A 21,251-nucleotide genomic window follows, 5' to 3' on the forward strand; every position below is an offset into this window, starting at 1 on the left:
CGAGGTATTCGAACGGTTCCAATTTCCCATAAAAATTGGTGGCGACTCCATACAAAATGCAAACGCTTGTTTCTCTTTTCCTCCCAAGCGCCCCCGTGGGCGGCCCGCTGTCCACAAATCGAAAAAGCTTTCAAAAGTTTTAAATCCTGAATTCACCCCCCCCCCCTCTTGAGTATTTTGGATCAATAGACTCTTCAAAGCCCAAACGGACACTTATTTGGTCAGACATAAGACCGTCACAAAAGACGAAAATTCTAATTTTGCCCACAATACCCAACGAAGGTCCAAAATGGCAAACGCGGTCTTCCTCGACTATAATGCAACCTAGTGGGGCACACAACTCAAGCAAATAAACTAGACATTGTGAAGTGAGACGGTTTCTTCGCCTCACTCACATTTTTCGAGCATAGGGAGCGGGAACGGGGACCAAAATGCAAACTAAAAGCACCCCTATATTCCTAAGCAGGTTTCTAACCTAATGCAATCATCAATTTCACCCGAAATTGGCTCAAACAAAAAGACCAACAAATTTAAATGGATTCAAGAGGAATTACATACCTTGAGATGACATGTTGATAATGGCACGAACTCAAGCAAGCAAGAAGACCAACAATGGCGATTTTCCGCGGGTTTCGAGTTTGTATGAGGAAGACGAAGTGAGAATGGGGAGCTTCCCATTCTTCCGTCTTTTATAGAAAAAAAGGGCAGCTCCCTTCCCTTGCCAAGGTGCTCGCGCCACAATAAGGCCTCCTCTTGCTTTTCCAACGAAATTTTGGGCTTTGGCCCAATTTCCCTACATAAAAAAAAAAAATAACTATCAAATTTCAAACGACGGCAATTAAAACAGTCTTTCAAAACAATAATAGTGAAAATTCAAAATTCACTATTTCTTCAAAATTCACTATTCAAACGATGGCGAATTTCATTTCAGAAATAATAGTGAAAATTCAAAATTCACTATTCCTTCAAATTTCAACGACGGCAATTAAAATCGTCATTTAAAACAATAATAATGAAAATCCAAAATTCACTATTTCTTCAAAATTCAAACGACGACGATTAAAACCGCCATTGCATTTCAAAATAATAGTGAAAATTCAAAATTCACTATTTCTTCAAATTTCAACGACGGCAATTAAAACCGTCATTTCAAAAATAATAGTGAAAATTCAAAATTCAGTATTTCTTCAAATTTCAACGACGGCAATTAAAACCGTCATTTCAAAAATAATAGTGAAAATCAGAACTCCCTATTTTCCACGGCGGCATTCAAAAGCCCCCATCTGTCAAAGACAAAATCAATGGCAGGTCTCATACCCGCCATTCCCACGAATTTTCAAATCGCGGAAAGACGAAATTGAAATCGTCCTCCCCAAACACGCATCAAACACTCATCTGCCTCTTTTTTATAAAATCAACGGTAACAAAAACTGCTTTATCCCCTCGGGATTCAAAAATTGCTGCCGACCCTGGGGGCTAGGCTCACAAACCTATCCCTTTCCGGCACCACAAACAAACGCCGAGATTCCCCAACAGGATATTGGGGGCTTCCTCATGAAGCCGGCCAATTCAAGCAAACTGCTCAAAATAAGCCTATCATGGCTATTTCCCCACAGTCGATCAATCAAACTTCGATATGGCTGGCGAGCCTCAAAACACAGCACAAACGCATATGGCTGGCGAGCCTCAAAACGCAGCACAAACGCATATGGCTGGCGAGCCACAAAACGCTGCACCAACGCATATGGCTGGCGAGCCTTACAACGCACCGTGGTTGGCGAGCCTTACAACGCACCGTGGCTGGCGAGCCTCAAAACGCACCATGGCTGGTGAGCCTCGCAATGCACCGCGGCTGGCGAGCCCTCTTCAGATACGCACCATGGCTGGCGAGCCTCACAACGCACCATTGCTGGCGAGCCTCACAATGCACCATGGTAGGCGAGGGTCGTAACGCGCCATGGCTGGCGAGCCTCACAATGCACCATGGCTGGCGAGCCTCACAACGCACCTTGGCTGGCGAGCCTCACAACGCACCATGGATGGCGAGCCTTATAACGCACCGCGGGTGGCGAGTCCTCTTCATATACGTACCATGGCTGGCGAGCCTTACAACGCACCATGGCTGGGGAGCCTCACAATGCACCATGGCAGGCGAGCCTTACAATGCACCGTGGTTGGCGAGCCTAATATACGCACCATGGCTGGCGAGCCTCACAACGCATCATGGCTGGCGAGCCTTACAACACACCATGGCTGACGAGCCTTACAACGCGTCGTGGCTGGCGAGCCTCACAATGCACCATGGCTGCCGAGCCTTACAACGCACCGCAGCTGGCGAGCCCTATTCATATACGCACCGTGGCTGGCGAGCCTTACAACGCACCGCGGCTGGCGAGCCCTCTTCATATACGCACCATGGCTGGCGAGCCTCACAACGCACCATGGCTGGCGAGCCTCACAACGCACCATGGTTGGCGAGCCATACAACGCAATATCGCTGGCGAGCCTTACAACGCACCGCTGCTGGCGAGCCCTCTTCATATCCGCAACACAGCTGGCGAGCCTTTGTCCGAAAATAATACAAATCGAGGACATATCCCGAAGATGCCTCGGGTACGACTCCTCCGCATAGCTGGCGAGCCTTTGTCCGCAAACAAGACATAGCTCAAGGACATATCCCGAAGATGCCTCAGGTATGACTCCATCTTATGGCTGGCGAGCCTTTATACGTAGTCTAACGGACTTTAAACGACCCGCACGGACAGTCGACAGACTCTAAACTGTTCCCGACGACATGTCCTCGGCTTGTACCCTGGAGTCGCCTTGGCGTCGCCCTTCCCGACGGCAGGTCCTTGGTCCGAATCCTTTCGAGCCGCCTCGACGTCTCTTGGGTCTCCAGGTTGTAATCTTCGATTGACCTGTGGGCTCTACTTTGACTATCACCATATCCAAGCCTCACTCAAAGTGGGGGCTGTGTAGATACCCAGTATCTGCTGAGACTCCAAAAAACACCCGATGATTATCGGACTACAACATGCTTTGTAATCGCGGCGTTTGATCGACAGTTTGTGTACAACTTTACGTCGGAAAACTTAAAACAATTTCGAAAATAAAACTTTTCAAAACTTTTCAAAAGTACCTGGAGTGTTTAATGCATGACGACGGGGTCGCAATGACACTAACTAGAGACAAATCCGACACCGGACCAAAAACCGACTCAAAATTCAAATCCCGACACCAACAACGAGTCACACCGAGTCAAACACAAAAAACAAACCATTCAAATGCTTCTATGTTAAGATTTCCCGGAATCTTACATAGTCAAGTACCAAACATGTTCATCCAAATCCTAGAATAGAACAAATCATGATTGCACTTGTGTGAAAGCGACAAGACACCTCGAAGACGTGCGACGTGGCTCACGCCTCTTTGAGCAGCCTAGGTGGCCACGTCGCTCAAAACTCACACAACCACTCATTTTCCTATAAATACCCCTTAACTGCAACCATTTCAGAGTTACGCGAGCGTCCGCCCCCTCTTTTCTCCCTTAAAATTCTCGACTCGACTTCCTAAGTCAGAATCCGACACGTGTTTCCGACCTACCGATCGGGAACACAAGCCTTACACATTGTTTGGTACCGTCATCGTACATTAAATCACTTGACCGACCATCTCGACCACTACACCATCACTAAACTTAACAAACACCCTTTTTACTTACCAAAACGGTTTTAAACTGAGTTTTTCCGACCAAACGAGTTGAAACACTTACGTCGGTTTCTCGCCATAAGCCAAACATGTAAGTATGCGGGTGTAAAAATCTTCTCTTATTATGTTTTCATTTGTTTTATGACTATAACATGCTAAATCATGCATAACATGGTCCAAAACATGGGAAGAATGAGCCAAAACCGGATTTTTGGTTGAGGTAGAGGCTACTTATGCAGCAGATAGGCTCGCGCCTAAAGGACCCTGCCTAGGCTTAAGTCCAAACCGTGTTTGGTCTCTTCATCTCCCTTATTTTCATTTCCATATTTGTAATCGGTTTTTACCATTTCAAGTATTTTCAAATCATTTTTACAAGTCTTTAACCATAAAACATCTTTCACCCTTGGTTCCTCATACCATGACGGTTTAATCCGTGTTTCGGTGATAATATTTGGTTAATTACATTTAGAAGGTATTTTAAAGCCTTTTATTTCATTTATTTACATTTTGAAGGGTAGTTTAAAGCCTTTCATCATTTCTTTACATTTCTCCAAATAAATGTATTAGTCATCAACACAAAGTCATCCTTGGTTCCATATACCATGTCGGATTTTAACCCGAGTACGATGATGAATATTGACTAATTATATTCAAATGAACATAAAACAATTAGTTCATAATCATTTTCAAAACTTTTCATGTCAAGCTTTCAAAGTCGAACCCGACATCGGATATTGTCAAAACAATGATGATTATTCAAGTCTCATTCTTCAAATCAATATAAAAGCGGTCTAAACGGCCTTTTTAAACCAAAACGGGTCCAAATACCCATTTTTCAACGCGTTTTACAAACGTTTTTCAATGGTTAGAACGCGTCTTCCATCGTTGACTGACCCGCGCCTAAACAGGCCACTCCTTTTTCTATTTTTCAAACCAGGGGAGACCCTCTTGCATCGCCAATAGGCTCGCGCCTCTTCTGGCTGCCTGATGCATGGTATATTCTCCTTTCCCGCATCAGTCTAGGACGATCCCGACTTCGGTTGACCCGAATACAGGACGGATTGGATGACTAATTTGTCCATTCAAAAGTCGTATTTGGAAAACGTCTTACTAAGACAAATGGATCACGTTATGCACCGTAAACCTAATTTGGTAAATAGGTGTTTAATTTCCGTCTTGCATACAAATCAACCATAAATCCAACTCAACATCTTATACTTGATACTTGGATTAAATCAACCGACGTAGAAAGCTCTCACATTTTAGGTTTAAACTATTGGATGCGCATTCATGCATTTAAACCGTTTTATCAACTTTTGCATTCAACAAACCAAGATCGATCAGTAGAGGCCGCTACCGTGGGCGGGATTGGGTGTCTGATTAAAGTGCTTCCCAATACATACTTTCACCTCTTACTCAGAAACTTTAGATAGTGGACGGCCTTATCCAGGGCGTACGAGAGTCATTCTAGGGATAGTATGCTAAAGAGGGACGATTCCTTATGTTTAGTACTATGTCAAACACTGCTTTTTGCTTCGTTTGACCGAGGTATAAAGTGGATTCGAACGGGTTCCAAGCATCCCACTAATGCTTGTTGGCGACTCCGAACATCTCTAGTCATTTCGAGACCCTTGCCGAGACGAAACCGACCGATCTACAACGATCTGGTCGAAAACATTTTAACGCCGCCGAGCGTGGCTTTCAAAAGACCGTTGTATGTCCACAAATCGAACTGGACATGCAGGTGGGCCATGTACACACATACATAAACAAAACGATAAATAAACAATGATTACAAATGAATTACAAAGGTTTAATTGATTTACGTCAAAAAATACACTAAAGACGGAATTTTGAAGATAAAAAAGAGAGGAAAATAAAAGGTACAAATTAAAGTGACAAAACCAGTCAGATTAAGGGTGATATTATGATTATTAGTTAATTAATCACGTAATTAAAGGCTACTTCAAAGCGAGAACAAAAGTTCAGGGACAGAAATCACCTCAGAACAGGCGCAGCATCTGCTGCGTACCTTAGAAAAGGCGCAGCTATTCCTGCGTTTGTTCTTCAGTTGAGCTCTGGCTGTGAAGCCAGAACCGCTATTTGTTAATGTTCGTTGGTATATTTACGATTAATTATTGATGTCTATACTCAGGTTGAAGTGGTTTAGCATATTAATTACATCTGGAACCGTCATAAAAGCGATAAAAACGGATTAAAACTAATCAAAACAAGGTAGAACGAACTGAATTCATTTACGATGTCGAAAACATACAAAAGGAACAAACTTGGAAATCGAATAGAACTTGATAAACTGGAATTAAACAAGGTAACATATACCAAAGACGAATCCCAGAAACTTGATATGAACAAATCAAGTTTCAAAAATACGGGTTTGATTTAATGACGAAAACCCGCAAATATCGAATTATAAGGGATTTAAGTCGAGAATAAAACGTTTATTATTAAAAGGAATTATTGAACATGATTTATGTACTGAAGAAAAGAAAGAAAGTAAGAAAATAAAGCGAAAGGACGAAACAGAGGAAACTCGAGGAAGAAGAAGAAGAGCATGAACAGCGGCAGCCTCTGGAAGAGGCGGAGCAAAAGCTGCGAGCCTTCGAAGAGGCGCAGCTGCTGCTGCGTTTCTTCTCGATGTCTGGTTTTTGCTGTTTCGTAAAAACAGTTTGTAATAAAGGTTTTTAAAATCGGTTTTAAATATACTTTTGACGTAAATCTTACAATAATGAGTACAAAAATAAAATACAATAAAAAAAGACGGGATTTACACCCTCAGACTTACATGATTGACGAAACGAGATTGACTAAGTTAACGTTAGTGATTGGTCGACTCGAATGTATGTAGAAAGTGCCCTCGTTCGAGGATTTTAGATTAATTGATTGATGTGTAGTGGTCAAATTGGTCGGTCATGCAACGTGACTCGTACTCAGAAAGATCTGAGCTTACGTGGTCGATTGATCAAGCACGTAGGCGTCGAATGCTTAGAGCAAGGTCTAGAATGCAAAGGGAGAAGAGAAGGGCGGACACTCGCGTGAAAAATAGAGAGACCGAAGGTCTCTATTTATACTAGAAAATGTGAAGAGTTTTGGAATGACAAAAACTTTGGAAAGAAATCACGGAAATATTCCGTAAACAGCAAAAACAGGCTGGAGAAGAGGCGCAGCAGCTGTTGCGGTCCTTCCAAGAGGCGCAGCACCTGCTGCGTCATTTTCGCAGAGGTTTCCTCCTGCGGAAGAAAGATTTCCGCGTTTCTTTTAGGGAATTGCGGTAGATCTCTACTTCCTTATTCCGTAAAATATGATATTCGGGATATATTTTACTAAAAGATATAAAATTAAATAATGGAATAAATATCTGGAATATTCTAGAACGTTCCGACTCGGCATTTTAAACAGTTTCTTTAGAAAATGAAGTGGTTTTTGACCCGGACTCAAAAGGAACTCTAATTACTATCAAGACGACCGTATCGGCGTGTAGATGACGACCAAGGGGTAGACACAAGTGTTTGAGCTATCACTTGAAGCTAAACTTACGGACTATCATCAATCATTCCGCGTACCAAACATGCGGCTTAATCATCACTGGGTGGTTGGCGGAAGTTGTAGAAATGAGGTATCTACACTATACTCGAAAGTTTCCCTTTAAATTGCCTTGCCTTGGACACTTTTGCTGCGATTTTCATGTCTTTGTTCACGGTTGTTTGGCAACCATGGACGGACGTGGGGTTGGTTTATTTGCAGGTGGTTTGGGTTGGTTTTGGGTGGCAAAGGATGGTTGATATGTATAGTAAAGTTTGTGTAAATATCCGTCATTTGCAAGCTATTGAATTTCCGTCTCATACATATATAAATACATGCGCATTACTTGTTATTCACCCATTGATGTTGCATTTTAGAGGAGTTGTGGTGGTTGTGTTTTGACCGTGGGGTTGGGCAGGAGCTGGCCGCAGGCTATATTGTAGGCCACGGTTGGTTGGACGTAGTGTTGGCCGCGGTTGGTGACTCGGGTTGTTGGTCACGGTTGGGGAGTCATTCCCTCCTCTTGCTTTCATTCTTGTTTACCTTAGTAACTTTTTATGAATTGCTTGTTGGGTTTACAACTACTTAGTTATTGGGCTCACTAAGTTGCACTTGATGGATTCACTACATTTTTTTTGTTGGGCTAAATATATTCCATTCATTGGGCTTGTTGTGTTCCACTTGTTGGATTTCATATAATTCTTATGTTGGGCTTCACATGAATGTAGTGTTGGGCTTCACATGTTTCATTCATTGGGCCGCATATAGTTTGTGTATTAGGCTCATAAATGAGTCACTTGAGTTTGGTCACATTTTATCCCGTAAATTTCACATAAAATAAATTATTCATTATCGCTTGTTATATTTTATTTAACCGGCATGTTAAATTATGAAGTGAAATATCTATTAATATAATACAAGTATGAAAGAATTATTATAAATAATTACTTGTAGTGAGTCGTATTCTTATGATAATGCCTTTATGCTATACCGTATTGCTTGACTTATCTTTACGCCCTACTTGTGCCGATCTGCCAGATACGGGTTTAGGTCATATTTTCTGCCTCTTTCAGACTGTCATGCTGATTGTGGGTTCTCGACTTCCGATCTATTGTACGAGTCTTGGATGCGGACTGTCCTGCTGTATGTCGAATCGGGAGCTGCACTGCCCTAAGAGTCTAGCAAGATTTAGACTAGGATTAAGTCTTTGTGATTATCATTGTCATCCTACCAGGGGAATTATATTTAATGAGTATTAAAGGTCTTGCTTGGTTATAGATATTGTCATTGTTTGGATGTGAGACTCTTGGTCCTATCGGATACTAGAGGTGAGATGCAAGCCTTCTAGTTACGATATGATTGCCGGGATTGATGTTCCCATTCGTTCTTATGGTGAGATGCAAGCCATAAGTATGAATGTGACATTAGTAGCCACGTCCCGTGCAATGTTTGTTAAGAGGTTTTCAAAGTAATGGCTATGGTTTCCATTCACTTGTTTTGTATTGGTTGATCCCTTATCTACTTTATATGATTCGATGCCTAATCTCATATCTATGTTATATTTCCTTGAAATGCGTGCCTTTGTATAAATGACCGTATTCTTGTCTTTCATATTATTTAATCATTTCACATGAATATTTGAGTCTTTATTATGCTAATGCTGATCACCCTTGTTCCATCTTATTTAATTGTCATGTTTAAATATAAACTTGATGTTCATGTCTTTTGTAAGTATCTTACATGATTTATTTAATTGAGTTCTTTGTTATGTTCATTTTGGCAATTTGTGCCTAGGAGAACCTTGAGTTACTCCCCACTGACTATGGCTTTCATGTTTACATGAATGACAGGTTTGTGAAGATGCTTTTGTGGGGTTTAGACGTGTGAGCTAGCGAGCACCTTGGACTAGTAGTCGGTTTATTAGGATTGCTTAGACTCACCTTTTATCGTATTGTCATTCGAGGGATATATTTTCCCTCATCTTTAACTATCACATTTGTATAAACTTAACTTTATTTCCGCATTATTTATTTATGTTTTAGGTTTCATTGAACCCGTGCTTTAAATTTTAAAATGTTTCAAAAATTTCCTAAGCTTCCGCATTTTCTTGTTTTACTTTCTTACCTTTATCGCGGGGGGTTCACAGTTGGTATCAGAGCCTTTGTTGCTCCCGATGCACACACGTGTACCCCAAACTTAAACTGGAACTTGACCTTGAATAATGAATGAGAGATGGGTAGAACTAAGGACCTAAGTTGGTAGTCTCTTTGTGTATGCTATTTGTTATGTGCTAACTTGATTGATTTATTTGGTATCTTGAGAAGATGGTGCGAGCAACCAAGATGGAGAATACTATCATGGAAGCCCTTATCCTAATTCTTCGGAATCAACGGAATGCCAATGGTCAAGTCAATCATCGTCCTAAATTCCGTGGCAAGAGACCCTTTGTGCCCTCATCTTCATCATCTACTAAGAAGAAGAATAAGAAGAAGAAGAAGAAGAAGAAGAAGAAGAAGAAGAAGAAGAAGAAGAAGAAGAAGAAGAAGAAGAAGAAGAAGAAGAAGAAGAAGAAGAAGAAGAAGAAGAAGAAGAAGAAGAAGAAGAAGAAGAAGAAGAAGAAGCTCTTACCAAGTGAACAAGTGCAAGGTGGACAAGCTACCCCGTCGGAAGACAACCCTGAGCAGACCCGCAAGTGCTTCAAGTGTAGGCAAGCTTATCACCCCGGGATTGGATGCTACGATATGCCCTTGACGTGTTACCATTGCAAGAAGCCCGGACATATCATCAAGGATTTCCCCGAAAAGAATATTGCTCCTCCTCCTCATGCTCCGTAAGCTAAGCCAAGAAGAGCCATTCGTGTCGAGAATCAAGTCGGAGCCGCCGTTCATCCCGACACCGTTACGGGTGTGTTTTCTATCTTTGATCAACCTTATCTTGATTTTATCTCGTGATGCTCATCCTTCTTCTAAACTCCTTGTTTTACCTTGGGAGTTCCTCGTGTATCCTTCTTTCCGCCTTACCCTTGAATTCCTTTTGTAAAGTTTTCCTCTCGACTCACCCGTGTACCTTTCCCTCCTCCTTGACCATAAGCTTTATCGTTCATGCATCTCCTACTTTTTTGTTGTGCTTCCCTTTTGGATTCGAGTTTAGAGGCTTATAAAAATTCTATCTTTGACATCCTTGTTGACCTTACTTCGACCTCTTACCCCTAGGAAGTTCATCATAGTTCTTTTGTTGGTTAAGTTTGGACTCTCCTAGCGTACTTTTTATTTATGATGTCTAAGTTACTTTTCATTTCGTACAATTTCTAACCATTTCAAGCTACCATTTTTGGTTCGTTGTTAAAAATTTATGTTACTTTTATAAACTTTACCTATTTTAAAGGTTTGAAAATGAAAATTCGATTTAGTTCTCTATTTATTCTTTGAGTATAGACTTCTTTATCATGATCTTTGATTGATAAACCCGAGTAACTTTTAATTTCGCTCAATTTCTAACTAACTTTGATCTATTTATGATTTCCTTCTCAACATTTAATGTTATATTTTTGAGAACTTGACTCCTTTTAGAGTTTAAAAATGAATCTTTTAATTTTCATTTGGCCTTTGCAAAAGAAACTTTGAGTGGATTACCATTTTCATTTGGTTTTAACGTTGACGATATGTTAGGACTCGTTATTAAAGGCGTCTAATAACTTGTTCTACGCTTATCGGGGAATGATCTTGTTTTAAACTTGTCTTTGACTTGGAAAGTTAGCACTCTTGTGTGCACGACAAGAGTAATTTCGTTTCATGAAGGAGACTTATACTTTTGAAAACTCTCCATAAATGTTTTTGGAAGTATTTTTATTTTGGATTTCTGCAAATGACTTGATATTTGAGCTTGCCTTTGATTTGGAATGTGATGTTCTTGAATGCGCAACGAGAACACTCATGTTCCTTTGACGAGAATCTGGTACTGTTGGAAAATTCTACTTGAAACTTTTGAAAGAATTTAAATTCTTACAATAAGTAACCTTTTAATGCTTTGGTTGCCGATTTTAAAAGTCCGGCTTTATCTTTATACCCTTTTGTTTTCTACTTTCCCTCCTCGCTCTCCATCTTTGTATGTAAGAAAGAACCAAGCTTTCTTATCCTTCATTTCTGGCCGTCCCCTTTTATGGCTCGAAATTCCGCGCTAACCATTTCCTTTGTGTTTTAGGTGTGCCATTGGACAACCAGGAGTGATTTTGAGTCGAAAGTATATTCTTTGAAGAGCAAAAAAGGTAACGGTGATAGGTTACTCGACAAGTGTCGAAATTTCGTCCCTTAGCTCGGTTTTATTTCCTTACTTGTCTTAAAGTTTAATTCTTTTTGTCTTCCTCATATATGTGGTTAAATTTGTAGTGTTAGTGGCCATTTTACATGGATGTTTGGGTACCTTTTGGGTCGTTTTTATACTGGATTCGGGCATGGTGGGTTGTCGGGTGTGCACTGCATATTTCGTGGTTGTTTGCTGCTTCTATTTCCGGTTTTTCCTTCCTGGGCTTTCTTGGGTGAAATTTCTGTTGGTTATTCGTACTTTAAGCATGTTTATTTTCGTCTTAAAATCGAGCTAAAAAGAGGACTGCTGAATTCGGATTTGATAGCTGTGACAGGCTGTTTCTGGTATCTGTGTTAGGGGCGGGTAGAGTTTAATTTCAGACCGGCTTTCATGCTTACAAATTACCCTTCAATATCGTCTTATGTATACTCAAATTTCCCGCTTTGAAAACCTAGTTTTGGACCATGTATACCTCTGTTTTGGTACCGTGATTGGTGCTGTTTTGCTCCCTGTTTTGGGACTGGTAAAACAGTCCCTCGGACCTGTTTTCTTGCTTATTTTATTCATGTAAATATCGTCATGTATATACTATAAATTCTCGCTTTAAATTGCCTTGCCTTGGACACTTTTGCTGCGGTTTTTATGTCTTTGTTCACGGTTGTTTGGCAACCGTGGACGGACGTGGGGTTGGTTTATTTGCAAGTAATTCGGGTTGGTTTTGGGTGGTAAAGGATGATTGATATGTATAGTGAAGTTTGTGTAAATATCCGTCATTTGTAAGCTATTGAATTTCCGTTTCATACATATATAAATACATGTGCATTACTTGTTATTCACCCATTGATGTTGCATTTTAGAGGAGTTGTGGGGGTTGTGTTTTGACCGTTGGGCTGGGCAGGAGCTGGCCGTGGGCTATGGTGTTGGCCACGGTTGGTTGGACGTAGTGTTGGCCGCGGTTGGTGACTCGGGTTGTTGGTCACGGTTGGGGAGTCATTCCCTCGTCTTGCTTTTATTCTTGTTTACCTTTGTAACTTTTTATGAATTGCTTGTTGGGCTCACTACTACTTAGTTATTGGGCTCACTAAGTTGCACTTGATGGATTCACTACATTTTATTTGTTAGGCTTAATATATTCCATTCATTGGGCTTGTTGTGTTTCACTTGTTGGATTTCATATAATTCTTATGTTGGGCTTCAAAAGAATGTAGTATTGGGCTTAACATGTTTCATTCATTGGGCCGCATATAGTTTGTGTATTAGGCTCATAAATGAGTCACTTGGGTTTGGTCACATTTTATCCCGTAAATTTCACATAACGTAAATTATTCATTATCGCCTTTTATATTTTATTTAACCGGCATGTTAAATTATGAAGTGAAATATCTATTAATATAATACAAGTATGAAAGAATTATTATAAATAATTACTTGTAGTGAGTCATATTCTTATGATAATGCCTATATGCTATACCGTATTGCTTGACTTATCTTTACGCCCTACTTCTGCCGATCTGCCAAGTATGGGTTTAGCTCATATTTTCCGCCTCTTTCGGACCGTCCTGCCGATTGTGGGTTCACGACTTCCGATCTGTTGTACGAGTCTTGGATGCGGACTGTCCTACCGCATGTCAAATCGGGAACTGTAGTGTCCCGAGATTCTGGCCAGATTTAGACTAGGACTGAGTCTTTGTTATTATCATTGTCGTCCTACCAGGGGAATTATATTTAATGAGTAGTAAAGGTCTTGCTTGATTATAGATATTGTTATTGTTTGGATGTGAGAGTCTTGGTCCTATCGGATACAAGAGGTGAGATGCAAGCCTTCTAGTTGCGATATGATTGCCGGGATTGATGCTCCCATCCGTTCTTACGGTGAGATACAAGCTAAGTATGAATGTGACATTAGTATAGCCACGTCCCGTGCAATGTTTGTTAAGAGGATTTCAAAGTAATGGCTATGATTTCCATTCGCATGTTTTGTATTGGTTGATCCCTTATCTACTTTATATGATTCGATGCCTAGTCTCATATTTATGTTATTATTGTTGGTGTATGGGGGAGTATAGGAAGTAGAGTGGAGATTAGTTGTTGTTTGTTTAGTTGATTAGTTGAAGGTTGATTAATTGAAGTTTAGTTTGAAGGAATTAGTTTGTGTATTATTTGTTTGTGAAATTTTTGGGATACGTGAAATGGGAGGGGAGGTCCTCTATTTATAGAGCTCCTCCTTCTCCTACAACCCAAGAACACTCTAGAATGGAGCATTCTAGAGTGACCTAGACATGGACGTCTCTAGACTTTTCATATACATACAATATATCTTCTAGAATGTTCTAGGTTTCTCTACATACACCTAGAACATTCATGTCTCTTCTAGATCCTTCTAGACTCTTCTAGACTATTCTAGTGTGTACATGAGTATTCTAGAACATTCTAGATGTTTCTACATTATTCTAGAACATTCGGGATACTTCTAGAATATTCCGGACACTTCTAGAACATTCTGCAAAAGTCTCACACTTTAACACTCCTCCTTGAGACTTTTGGAGTAACACCAAGCTTCAACCTCGGGAACTCGAACCTTGATGTTTGTAAAGCCTTGGTTAAGATGTCGACTAGCTGGAACTCGGATGGGCAATGAATAAGTTCCACTTCGTTTTCTTGCTCGGCATCACGAAGTGCATAAAACCTGACCTTCATATGCTTTGTCTTGCTGAAGCACACTCGATTTTTCGCGATGGAGATTGCTGATTTGTTATCCACCATGACTTCAGTAGCTTCATCTTGCTTGTAGCCCAAGTCCTCACGTATCTTCCTTAGCCATATTACTTGATTGACGGCGGCTGAAGCAGCAACGTACTCGGCCTCGGCTGTTGATTGAGCTGCGATGTATTGCTTCTTTGAATTCCATGAGAATGCTCCAGAGCCAAAAGTAAAGGCATAGCCTGAAGTACTTTTCATGTCATCTACCAATCCTGCCCAGTCACTGTCGTAGTAGGCTATTAATCTTGGATTGTCGCAAGGCTTGTAAAATACTCCAAACTCTAGACTACCCTTTAGATATCGAAGTACTCTCTTTGATGTACCCATGTGAACCTCACTTGGTTTGCTCATAAATCTTGATGATAAGCTTGTGGCGAACATAAGATCAGGTCTTGTAGTTGTGAGGTAAAGTAAGCTTCCAACCAAGCTTCGGTATTGCTTGAGATCAACTTATTTTGAACCATCATTTTTGGATAGCTTCTCATTCAAGAACAGAGGAGTAGAAATCGGCTTACAGTTCTGCATCTTGAACCTTTTGAGGATTTCCCGAGCATACTTAGTTTGAGAAATGAAGATTCCATCTTCTGCTTGATGGACTTCTATGCCAAGTAAGAAATTCATTAAGCCCAAATCTGTCATTTCAAACCTTTTCTTCATCTCCACCTTAAATGTAAGGATCATTTGGGCATTGTTTCCTGTGACAAGGAGATCATCAACATAGAGAGAAACGATGAGAAGATCACCTTGTTTTTTCTTTACGAATAGTGTATGCTCATTTTTATTCCTCGTGAATCCTTGTTCAAGAAAGTAAGAATCAATCTTGCTATACCACGCCCTTGGAGCTTGTTTGAGGCCATATAAAGCCTTTTTTAAGCTTGCACACCTTTTCTTCTTTACCTTGTGTGACAAAGCCTAGAGGTTGCTCGATGTATATCTCCTCCTCGAGTTCTCTATTAAGGAAGGCAGATTTGACATCAAGTTGATAAATTTTCCATCTTTCTTGAGCAGCTAGAGCAATAAGAGCCCTTACCGTATCATGAGGAGCAACTGGAGCAAATGTGTCTCTGTAGTCTATTCCAGCTTGTTGGGAGTACCCTTTCACGACCAATCTTGCTTTGTAATTATTGATTGAGCCATATGGATTCAACTTTGTTTTGTAGACCCATTTCACTCCAATCACCTTTCGATCCTTGGGTTTGCCCACTAATTCCCAAGTGTTATTCTTCTTTACCATGCTTATTTCCGTCTCCATTGCGTCTTGCCACACTTTGTACTTGGAAGCCTCATCATAGTCTCTTGGCTCCTGAAAAGCGTAGTAGCATCTCTCACATTCCTCTTTATTCAGATTAATAACGGGACATTCTGCATAAATTTCGGAGAGATCTTTCTTACCTCGAGGTCCCGTAGCATTCTCCGAATTGTCGTTAGAGGGTGGAGAGTGTGCATGCATTGGAGTTAATGGAGGTGTAGAAGGATCATTATTGTTGATCATATCATCATCACCTTCTGGATTTTGGTGATCAGAAACTAAGATCACGTTTCTTTCCACCTTCTTTTCTTCCCAATTCCATATTGCATCTTCATCAAACTCCACGTCTCGGCTTATCATGATCTTCTCCGTATTGAGATTGAAAATCCGGTAAGCCTTTGATTTTGAGTCGTAGCCAAGAAATATACCTTTCTCTGCCTTATCATCAAGCTTGCTCCTTTTTTGCGCTGGAACGTGAGCATAGCAGATCGAGCCAAACACCTTTAAATGTTTAGCCGTTGGCGTTTTACTACTCTAGGCCTCTACTTTAGTTTTTCCTTTAACCGCCTTTGTTGGTAGTCTATTTAGTAGATAAACCGCTGTGTAGACAGCTTCTGCCCAAAATTTCTTTGGCATGTTCTTTTCGGCCAACATGCATCTGGCCATCTCCATCACTGTTCTATTCTTTCTTTCGGATACACCATTTTGTTGTGGAGTATATCCTGCTGTGAGCTGATGTTCTACACCCTCATCTTCACAGAATTGGTCAAATTTTAAAGAAGTATATTTTTTTCCCGCAGTCAGATTTAATCATCTTTAATTTGCACCCGCTTTGATTTTCAGCGAGAGCTTTGAATTTTTAAAAGACTTGGAATACTTCTTATTTTTGTTTCATAAAATATACCCAAGTCATTCGAGTAAAGTCGTCAATAAACAGGATAAAGTACCTGTTTCCAAGATGAGATAAAGTTCTTTGAGGACTGCATACGTCTGTGTGAACAAGCTCTAGCTTTTTACATGCCCTCCATGCTTGGCCCTTTGGAAATGGCAGGCGGTGTTGCTTTCCAAGTTGACAAGCCTCGCATAGTTCTTTATTTGCTTGAATCATTGGAAAATCCCGCACAACATTCTGCTTGTGTAAGTCGGCTAGTGCACGTAAGTTGAAATGTCCGTACCTTCTATGCCATAGCCAGGCCTCCGCGGCGTGAGCTCGATATGATGACTCTAGGCCATACTTCCATTTCAAGGAGAAGCTTTTATTTTTCATGGCAACTTTAGCAATCTCCTTATTTCTAGGGTCATATATGGCACAATGATTATTCGCAAAGACTGGTGAATAGCCATTCTTGATCATTTGTGCCACACTTAGCAATTTTTCAGCAAGATCCGGCACAAGCAACACATCTTTAATATATTTTGTACCCCACTTAGTTGGAACAATGATTGTGCTTGCCTTTGAAATAACAATTCTTTTCTGCATGATTATTCTTTCCACAAATGCCACAAGGAGGAAACTTGCCCTTCGATTGTGACATTTGTTTATTGCCACCATCGTCACTTTTCTTCTTCCACCCTCCGGACCGCTTTTCTTTATGTGATGACTTGAAAGCATCCTCGGAAGAAGATTCTCCAGTCTTGAATTTTTGATCATAGTTGAGTAAGGATCCAAGTAGCTTGGTTACTGTGAGCTTTGAAAGATCCCTTTATTCTTCAATAAAAGTGACAATCATGTCGAACTTTTTGGTTAAAGTCGCGAGAAATTTTTGCACGATTCTCGTGTCGGTAATATCTTCGCCATATATCTTCATTTGATTAACTATCTCCGTTACTCTTGAAGTGTAAGTTTGTATGTCTTCATTCTCCCTCATCTTCAAATTTTCGAAATCTTTTCTTAGGGTATTGAGACGTATTGTTCTTATCCTTTCATCACCATGGAATTATTTTTGGATTGAATCCCATGCTTCTTTTGTGGTAGAAGCCCGCATTATTTTTGGAAAGATGGTCTCCGAAACAGCATTAAAGATGAAAGACAAGGCTTTGGCATCCTTTATCTCATCCTCATTTATTTTCTTTAAGGATGCTTCGTTGGGTTGAACACCTTCTTGTTGCTTTTCGGGACCATTTTCCACAACCGCCCATAGTGCATTTGATTTTAAGAGAGCCTTCATTTTAATGCACCAATAGTCGTAATTTTCTCCTCCAAAAATTGGAAGGGTAGACGATAGAGTATTTGATGCGGAAGCCATAGTTTTATTTTGTTGCCCTAAGATCTTTAGAGCTCTTGATACCACTTGTTGGTGTATGGGGGAGTATAGGAAGTAGAGTGGAGATTATTTGTTGTTTGTTTAGTTGATTAATTGAAGGTTGATTAGTTGAAGTTTAGTTTGAAGGAATTAGGTTGTGTATTATTTGTTTGTGAAGTTTTTGGGATACATGAAATGGGAGGGGAGGTCCTCTATTTATAGAGCTCCTCCTCCTTCTCCTACAACCCAAGAACACTATAGAATGGAGCATTCTAGAGTGACCTACACATGGTGATGTGACCAATATTTGAGCATATTTAGTCCCCGAATTAGCCTCGTTCCTATGCTTTTTAGTGCATATTTGGGTCATTTACTATCTTTAGTCCTTTGTTTTGCATATTCTTTAAGGTTTTGTTTCCTTGGTAGGAGAGGAGTGCAAACCTTGTATTTTCATGGCAAAATAGAGCTAAATTAATCGAATCTAATGACCAAGCCTCAAAGAAAAGACAAGACTAGAAGGCCTTTGTACATATTATAGTAGATGGGCAATGATGAAGAAATCCTTGCATTCCCGACAAGATCCCGGAGGATTATTGGAAGAAGAAAGAAGAAAAGAAGAAAAAGGAAGACTGGGACAAGATCCGCTCGTCCAACCAGTCGGGACGCCCATCCAAGACTGCCAGAATCCGAGCATCCAAACTTGAAGGCCGCTCGTCCAGCCACCTGAGAATCCGCTCGTCCCGACCCTCGGACGCCCGGATTGTGTTACAGGACAACACGTCCCCTTCTTCCCTCCAATGAAGATGCGCATATTTTTAGAAGACTAGCAAAAAGGAGACCCGCATATTTTCTTGAGAGGAGCGATTCCTCAAGGAGTTAATCGTCATTTAAGCTCTTAGTAACCCTAATTTGTCCACCTAATCCCCACTATAAATACCCATTAGTCTAATTAGGTTATCATGTTCTTCTTATCAATCTTTAGTGTAGTTTATATCATTCTAATCTCTTCTTAATCTTGTAATCAACTTCTAATCAAATATTAATACAAATTTCATTTCTTTAATTTCTCTTTTGTTCATCTTTTATCTTGGGTAATTAAAGATTATTTGGGTTTATTGGGAGATTGACAACCTTCCATCAATCATCAAGTACTTCTTTTATTATTTGCATTATTATTTTGGAATCATCATTAGGTATAACTCTCTTAATCCCTTTTTAATTATTGTTAATCATCTTCATTTATTCATCATGTTTTGCTTTGTTAATATGATTGACAACCTTGTTAACATATTAAACTTGATAATGAGTGAGTAGTTTCCTTAACTAGGGTTAATGAGTAATTAGGGGAAACCAACATGGGGGATGATTCATGCTTAATTTAATATGTTTTCATAAATTGTTTGCTTGCTTGTTGTGATCTCAACTTATGCACATGTTATGTTTGATGAAATGCGAGCCTATGAATTCTTGCATTTTTTACCCATCACTTACCTTTTCAATGAGACTTGTAAGACATAAACCAACTCGAGTCTCATTAGACCATGCATATAGTTGAGTAGGGAGGATTAAGTCGACTTGTAGGTGTTGTACAATCTAATCGATTCGGCTCCGGGACCCAAACCTTCCTAGGATTGTAAGATATAAACCAACTCGATCCTATCACAACAATAATTGCTTGCTTATAATTTGAGAATATGTTTGTATGATCAATTCCCATGAATCCCCTATGACCCCATGACACCCTAGTGCTTTTAATCAATTGTTTACATCTCATTTTAGTCATCTTGCTTGTTTAATTTACTTGTTATTTAGTTTAGTTATCTTCTTATCTCAACCCAAATTGTGACACCCCTAGACACCGCTACTTGCAATCGAAAATCCTACATCAATACCCGTCCCTTGGGATCCGACCTTTACTTTCCTCTTTACTAATAGTAGAGTTGTTTGTGAAGTTATAAATATATTTTTGGTCTAGGTGCTCCTAACGACAAGTAACCGAAATCTAAGCTCAAAGCGGACCGACCAAAAATGGCGCCGTTGCCGGGGACGGTGTTAACTTGATTTGATTTTCTTTGATTGTTATTAGTTGTGTCTTTCTTTGCCTTGGGGAAGTAAAGCTCCTCAAGGTTTATTCTAATTGTTTTGAAGTTGTTTGATATTTTGCATGTCTAGAAGATCACAAGGTAACTTGTTACCCATTGATCACGAAATTGAAAGGACTTAGACAACCAATAGAAGACTTGCTAGAAATACTTTGAGAGGTATTGGTGAGGTTGTAGATATTCAACCAAATACTATTGAGTTTATCAACCCTTTTGCAAGAGAAGGTGAGGAGAACCCAACACAAAATCAATCACACAACCAACCCACAATGCCTAAATTTTTATCACATTCCGTACCAACCGAGGAGAACCTACCAAATGGTACTCCCACACCACAACACTTAACTGGAAATTTCATTGCAAAATCCGTATTTATCCAATTACTCGAAAGAAGCCAATTTGGGGAGATGCCTAGTGAAGACCCTCATTCCCATATGGAAACTTTTTGTGACTATTGTGATGCGATTTCACAAACCAGTGTAACGCAAGACCAAATTCGATGGGTCTTATTCCCTTTTTCTCTAATTGGCACCGCAAAACAATGGTTGAAAAGCCTTGATAAGGCTACACTTGGAATTGACTCTTGGAAGAAGTTGGCTCTAGCTTTCTACAAAAAATTCTACCCTCCGGAAAAGACTAACATGCTAAGAGCTCAAATTACCGGTTTTAAGCAAAGGGATGAAGAATCTTTGTATGAAGCTTGGGAGCGATTCAAAGGAATTTGTCGCTCATGTCCTCATCATGGACTTAGAGAGTGGTTCTTGGTACAACAATTTTGGAATGGTCTTTATGAAGACTCAAGAAACATTCTCAACATGGGATCAAATGGTATGTTCACCGAAGTTGACGACAATCAAACTTGGAACAAGATTGAGGAAATGGCGGTCCATAATTCACAATATAGTAGACCTCGCAAGGCTACTAGAGGAGGAAAGCATGAAGTGGACTCTATTACTCAATTGGGTGCTCAACTTAGTGCTCATATTGATACTATCAACTTGATGTTTGAGAAGGCTATGGCTAAACTTGAAGAAGCCTCGAAATCACCAAAGCATCATGTTAATGCCATGGTAGCATCTTCATCAATCCCAAGTGGGATATGTGAGAATTGTGGAACTTTGGGATATGACCAAAGTGAATATAGGGGGACAAATGAACAAGTGAATGCTTTTCAAGCATACAAAAGTGGTACCCCTTATTCTAACTATTACAATGAAAACACCAAATTCCACCCAAATCTCTCATACAAAAGCCAAAATGTTCAAAACCCTCAACAAACATACACCCCACCTCCCATGAGAAACCAAAATCAAAGACCCTTTTTCAGCCAAAACCAAGGTTATCAAA

At 40.1% G+C, this 21,251-nt stretch overlaps 1 non-coding gene across 1 annotated transcript; it reads right to left on the reverse strand.

Moving 5' to 3' along the window:
- Window positions 1–20,545: 20,545 nt before the first annotated feature.
- LOC141604399 (small nucleolar RNA R71) lies at window positions 20,546–20,652 on the reverse strand. The gene has a single exon (XR_012526100.1). It is a non-coding gene; the product is annotated as a small nucleolar RNA R71 (small nucleolar RNA).
- Between the last annotated feature and the right edge of the window lie 599 nt (window positions 20,653–21,251).

This window comes from Silene latifolia, chromosome 9 (assembly GCF_048544455.1).
Source record: "Silene latifolia isolate original U9 population chromosome 9, ASM4854445v1, whole genome shotgun sequence".
In the NCBI taxonomy this organism is placed as follows: domain Eukaryota; kingdom Viridiplantae; phylum Streptophyta; class Magnoliopsida; order Caryophyllales; family Caryophyllaceae; genus Silene; species Silene latifolia.